The sequence below is a fragment of the Crocuta crocuta genome, unplaced genomic scaffold (genome assembly GCF_008692635.1).
Source record: "Crocuta crocuta isolate KB4526 unplaced genomic scaffold, BGI_CrCroc_1.0 scaffold153, whole genome shotgun sequence".
NCBI lineage: Eukaryota > Metazoa > Chordata > Mammalia > Carnivora > Hyaenidae > Crocuta > Crocuta crocuta.
Genome location: NW_027529525.1, coordinates 5012953 through 5019972, shown reverse-complemented (window position 1 = coordinate 5019972; position 7020 = coordinate 5012953). Strand labels below are relative to the sequence as shown.

The window sequence follows — 7020 nt, the reverse complement described above, 5'->3', positions numbered from 1 at the left end:
CCCTTAACAGATATATGATTTAGAAATATTTTCTGCTATTGGATAGATTGCCTTTTCATTTTATCGATCATTTTCTTTGCTGTACAGAAGCTATTTAGTTTGATGTAGTCCCATTTGTTTATATTTGCTTTTGTTGCCTTAGCTTCTGGTGTCAAATCTTTAAAAACTCATTGTCGAGGCCAATGCCAAGAAGATCAATGCCAAGAAGCCTATTGCCTGAGTTTTCTTCTAGGAGTTTTATGGTATCAGTGCTACATGCAAGTCCTGAATCTATTTTGAATTGATTTTTATGTATAATGTAAAACAATGGCCCAATCTCATTCTTTTTGCATGAAGCTGACCAGTTTTCCCATTTATTGGAGAGACTATCTGTTCCCCATTGTATATTCTTGGTATCTTTGTTGCAAATTAATTGAGCATCTATGGCTGGGATTATTTCTGGGCTCTCTATTCTGTTCCATTGCTCTATGTGTCTCTTTTTATGCTAATACCATGCAGTTCTAATTACTACAGCTTTGTAACATAGCTTGAAATCAGGAAGTATAATGCCGCCAGCTTTTTTTTCTTTTTCAAGACTGTTTTGGCTATTAAAGGTCTTTCTGTGGTTCTGTTAAATTTTAAAATTTCTTTGTTCTATTTCTGTGGGAAATGCCATTGATAATCTGATATAGGTTGTTTCTTTAGATCGTTTTGGGTAGTGTGGACATTTTAATAACTTTCAATCCATGAACACAGAATAGCTTTCCATTTTTATTTTCTTTAACTTCTTTCATCAGTGTCTTGTAATTTTAAGTATACAGCTTTATCTCCTCTGTTAAATTTATTTCTGAGTATTATTTTTGTATTCCTAAGTATTATAACTGAGATTGTTTCCTTAATTTCTGATAGTTTCATTGTTAGTGTATAAAAATGTAACTTATTTTTGTACATTGATATTTATATTCTGCAACTTAACTGAATTCATTGAATAGTTCTGTTTTCTGTGCATAGAATCTCTAAAACTTCCTGTATATAATATCCTATCATCTGTAAATAGTGACCATTTTTATTCTTCCTCTCCAATTTTGATGCCAATCATAAACCCAAACTTGAATTTCCAGTTATCACCCAAGTTTTTGTATATGGCTGGAATCAAATTATATATCACCAGATTTTATTTCTTTTAACTTTTTAAGAACTCTTGCATCTATGTCCATGAGAAATTTTGGTCTATGTTGTTAATGTCTTTAATTGGTATCAGGATAATTTGGCCTCATAAAGTATATGGGCAATCTTTATTTTTGAAAGAGTCTGCATAGGATTGGTATTATTACTTCTTTAAATATTTGATAAATTTACCATTAATAATATTTGGGACTAAATTTTCTTCACAGTAAGGATTTAAAATGTACATTTGGGCCTCCCACCCACATTCCCTCATGTGCGGCCGCAAGCATGGCGCACTACAACTTCAAGAAGATCACGGTGGTGCCGTCCGCCAAGGACTTCACNTGGCACGCAGGAAGAGATTGGACACTGGGGAGCCCAGGAAGAAGCGGGAACGAGTTCTTGAAGTGGAGCTAGGAGACGACTATATCTTCGACCTTCAGAAGTACTGGGATCTCATGAACTCTTCTGAGAAGCACGATAAAATACCCGAGATCTGAGAAGGCCACAATATAGCTGATTACATGGACCCCGATATCATGCAGAAATTGGAAGAGTTAGAAAAAGAAGAGGAGCTGAGAACAGCGGCAGGCAAGTACAACAGCGAATCCGACAGTGAAGACGAGGGAGATGGTGGAGATCTGCCAGCTGGGAGAGCAAATTCGGGAGAAAAAGAAGCTGAAAATTCTGCAGTCCAAGGAGAAAAACACACAGGGGCCCAGGATGCCTCGGATTGCTAAGAAGGTTCAGCGGAAAGTCCTGGAGAGTGAGATGCGCAGTCTTGGCGCTGACATGGATGACAAAGACAACGCCCATTATGCAGTCCAGGCCAGAAGGTCCCGGAGCACTACTAGGAAGAGAAAACGGGATGACTCTGTTCCGCCGACGTCTGTAACCGGGAGCCGCAGCTGCTCTCGGACTCCACGGGATGTCTCTGGCCTTCGGGTCGTCAAGATGGTTAAAAAAGCCAAGACTATGATGAAAAATGCTCAGAAGAAGATGAACCGCCTGGGGAAGAAAGGAGAAGCAGACAGACATGTGTTTGATATGAAACCCAAGCACTTACTCTCCGGAAAGAGGAAAGCTGGGAAAAAGGACAGGAGGTAGAGTCCTCTGCAGCTGAGATGGTTTGGGTAGACCGTTTGTTTCCTGGTCTGGTCCAGTTTCAACAAACAGGAGTCCTGACCTATAAACTGAAAATTGCAACGACATAACCTGATGTGCTTGTCGCTTTGCTGTACGTCAGGGTGTGCAGGTGTGGGAGATGTTTACCACTGCGTAATAGTACAAGTACCTGAGCATACTGTGGTTTCTGCGTCTGGTGGGGTTCTGATTGCTTCATGTCTGCAGAACTGGATGTGAGAGCCTGACAGTGACCACGAGAAAGCATGGTTAGGGATGCGGGGATGTGCCTCCAAACGGGACTCTCTGCTTGGGCAGATCATGCCTGCAAACAGGACGTTCTGCCAAGAGGCCTGCACACAATATCCAAGGTTAATGATCTGCTCACATACGAGGGAACATGCCCTCCTTAGAAATAAGGAGGAGGCTGGAATTGTGAGCAGGCCTCTTAGTAAACATGTTGTGGTCGCTTCCTGCCTTTGCTCCCCCCGTCCTTGGAATGTGTTTGGCTACTTGCCCTTATTTGGTAAAGGAATGCATCTTGTAGACTTCAGTTTGTATCCAGTTACCGGGGTATAAAATAAACCGCAAGAGGGGCTTGCATAGAATTGTTCCTCCGGCCGGAGTTGTGTCTGTGTCTGTCTTTTGTGTGTGTCTTGTCTTTGTGTCATTTCGTCCGCAACACTGGAAATATTGATTGATGGAAATACTTGTTCTGATGGAGAAGACTCTTACTCTCTTCTGCAAGAGGGAACTTTGGTTCGCACACGTGTATAGTCTCAAAGAAAGCATCTCCTTGCAGATGTGGGCAGAAGGCTGGCAGCCCTGTCCTGCAGATGTAAGAGTGAATGACAGTGCTAGATTATTTTCTAGTCTTTTTGTACAACGTGTGCATCATTGCAATCTATTTTCAGTGAGTTTATCTAAAATAAACTTCTGAAAGAAGAAAAAAATAAATAAAAAATAAAATAAAATGTACATTTGGATTTATTTAATTCATATAAGGTTGTTCAATTTTATAGTACTTAAATCAGTTCATAATTAGTGTTTAAGGAAATTTGTTTATGTTACCTTAGTTGTCAAATTGCTGACATAAATTTGTTCATATTATCCTTTTGAATGTCTGGAGAATCTCTAGTGTTATTCTTTTTATGTTCCTGATACTGATAATGTGGGACTTCGATGTTCTGACCTTTTAACCAGTTTCTACATTTTATTGAGCTGTCCAGAGACCCAGATTTTCACTTTTTTGTTGATTTTTAATTTTGTACACTTCTGCTTTTATATTTTCTGTCTTTTTATTTTGGATGTAATTGCTTTCCCCCCCCCAACTTTTCAAGCAAGCCTAAATCATTTGAGCTATTTTTGTCTAATATAAGGTTTTAACATTAAAATTTTTAAACAGTTTCAGCTGCATCTCACAAATCTTGATTCTTTGCATTCCCTTCAAAATATTTTGCTTTTTTTCCTTTATAGTTTATTGTCAAGTTGATTTCCATATAAGACCCAGTGCTCATCCCAAGAAGTGCCCTCCTTCATGCCCATCACCCCTTCTCCCCTCTCCCCCACCCCCATCAACCCTTAGTTCTCAGTATTCAAAAGTCTCTCATGGTTTATCTCCCTCCCTCTTCTTATTTTTCCCTCTCCTATCCCCCATGGTCCTCTATTAAGTTTCTCCTGTTCCACCTATGAGTGAAAACATATGATATCTGTCCTTCTCTGCCTGACTTATTTTGCTCAGCATAATCCCTCGAGTTCCATCCACATTGGTACAAATGGCCAGATTTCATTCTTTCTCATTGCCATGTAATATTCCATCGTATAGATAAACCATATCTTCTTGATCCATTTGTCAGTTGATGGGCATTTATGTTGTTTCTATGACTTGGTTATTGTTGAAATTGCTGCAATGAACACTGGGGTACATGTGCCCCTATGCATCAGCACTTCTGTATCTCTTGGGTAAATTCCTAGGAGTGCTATTGCTGGGACATAGGGGAATTCTATTTCTAACTTTTTGAGGAACCTCCACACTATTTTCCAGAGTGGCTGCACCAGTTTGCATTCCCACCAACATAGGAGGGTTCCCATTTCTCCACATCCTCACCAGCATCTAGTCTCCTGATTTGTTCATTTTAGATACTCTGACTGGCGTGAGGTGGTATCTCAGTGTGGTTTTGATTTGTATTTCCCTGATGCTGAAGGACGCTGAGCATCGTTTCATGTGTCTGTTGGCCTCTGGAAATTCTCTATGGAGAAGTGTCTGTTCATGTCTTCTGCCCGTTTCTTCACTGGATTAGTTTTTCGGGTGTGGAGTTTGGTGAGTTCCTTACAAATTTTGGATACTAGCCCTTTATCTGCAACTATCTTTTCCCATTCCATCGGTTGCCTATTAGTTTGTTGATTGTTTCCTTTGCTGTACAGAAGCTTTTTATCTTGATGAGGTCCCAATAGTTCGTTTTTGCTCTTGATTCCCTTGCCTTTGGAGATGTGTCGAAAGAAATTGCTGCAGTTGAGGTCAAGGAGGTTGCTTCCTGCTTTCTCCTCTAGGGTGTTGATAGTTTCCTGTCTCATGTTCAGGTCCTTTATCCGTTTTGAGTTTATTTTTGTGTATGGTGTAAGAAAGTAGTCTAGTTTCATTCTTATGCATGTTGCTTTCCAGTTCTCCCAGCACCATTTGTTAAAGAGGCTGTCTTTTTTCCATTGGATACCGTTTCCTGCTTTGCCAAAGATTAATTGGCCATACCTTTGTGGGTCCAATTCTGGGTTCTCTATTCTATTCCATTGGTCTGTGTCTGTTTTTGTGCCAATACTATACTGTCTTGATGATTACAGCACTGTAGTAGTGGCTAAAGTCTGGGATTGTGGTGTCTCCTGTTTTGGTTTTCTTCTTCATTACTTTGGCTATTCGGTGTCTTTTGTGGTTCCATACAAATTTTAGGATTATTTGTTCTAGCTCTGAGAAGAATTCTGGTGCAATTCTGATTGGGATTCCATTGACTGTATGCATTGCTTTGGGTAGTATTGACATTTTGACAATATTCTTTCCATCCAAGAGGATGGAATTTTTGTCCATTTCTTTGTGTCTTCTTCAATTTCCTTCATAGTTTTCTATAGTTTTCATCATACAGATCATTTATATCTTTGGTTAGGTTTACTCCTAGGTATTTTGTGGGTTTTTTTGTGCAGCGAATGGGATCAGTTTCTTGATATCTCTGTTGCTTCATTATTAGTGTATAAAAATGCCACAGATTTCTGTACATTGATTTTGAACCCTTCAACTTTGCTGAGTTCTAGTAGGCTTCTGGTGGAGCCTGTCAGGTTTTCCATGTAGAGTATCATGTCATCTGCTAAAAGTGAAAGTTTGACTACATCTTTGCCAATACTTTTATTTCCTTTTGTTGTCTGATTGCTGATGCTAGGATGCCAGCACTTATGTTAAACAACAGTGGTGAAAGTGAACATTCCTGTCGTTTTCCTGATCTCAGGAGAAAAGCTGTCAGTTTTTCCCCATTGTGGATAAGATTTGCTGTGAGCTTTTCATAAATGGCTTTTATGATGTTTAAGGAAGCTCTTTCTATACTGACTTTCTCAAGGGTCTTTAATAAGAAGGGATGGTGTATTTTATCAAATGCTTTTTCTGCATTTATCGAGAGGATCATATGGTTTTTATCTTTTCTTTTGTTAATGTGATGTATCACACTGATTGATTACAAATATTGAACCAGCCATATAACCCAGGAATGAATCCCACTTGATTGTGGTGGATAATTCTTTTTATATGCTGTTGAATTTGATTTGCTAGTAGTATCTTGTTGAGGATTTTTGCATCCATATTCATCAAGGATACTGGCCTGTAGTTCTCTTTTTTTGCTGAGTCTCTGTCTGGTTTGGGAATCAAAGTGATGCTGGCTTCATAGAATGAGTCCGGAAGTTTTCCTTCGATTTCTATTTTTTAGAATGGCTTTAGAAGGTTGGGGATTAACCCTGATTTAAATGTCTGGTAGAATTCCCCAGGGAAGCCATATGGTCCAGGGCTCTTATTTGTTGGGAATGTGCGTGTGTGCTTAGGAATTTGTCCATTTCTTCTAGGTTGTCCATTTTGTTGGCATATAATTTTTCATAGTATTCCCTGATAATTGCTTGTATTTCTGAGGGACTGGTTGTAATAAGTCCATTTTCATACATGATTTTGTCTATTTGGCTCTCTTTTCCTTTTGAAAAGCCTGGCTAGAGGTTTGTCAATTTTATTTTTTCAAAAAACCAACTCTTGGTTTCATTGATCTGTTCAACTGTTTTTTTGGATTCTATATTGTTTGTTTCTGCCTTATCTTTATTATTTTTCTTCTGCTAGGTTTGGGTTATTCTTGTTGTCTGCTTCTAGTTCCTTTAGGTGTACTGTTAGATTTTGTACTTGTACTTTTTCTAGTTTCTTGAAATAGGCCTGGAGTGCAATGTACTTTCCTCTTAGGACTGCCTTTGCCACATCCTATAGAGTTTGGATTGTTGTATTTTCATTTTCATTTGTTTCCATATATTTTTTAATTTCTTCTCTAATTGCCTGATTGGCCCATTCGTTCCTTAGTAGGGTGTTCTTTAACCTCCATGTTTTTGCAGGTTTTCCAGAGTTTTTCCTGTGGTTGATTTCAAGTTTCATAGCATTATGATCTAAAAGTGTGCATGGCATGATCTCAATTCTTTTATATTTATTGAGGGCTGCTTTATGACCCAGTATGTGATCTATCTTGGAGA

General features: G+C 38.8%; 1 pseudogene; it reads left to right on the top strand.

The window, feature by feature from the left end:
• Window positions 1–1418: 1418 nt before the first annotated feature.
• LOC144229071 (GTP-binding protein 4 pseudogene) lies at window positions 1419–2341 on the top strand (annotated as a pseudogene).
• The last annotated feature ends 4679 nt before the right edge of the window (window positions 2342–7020 follow it).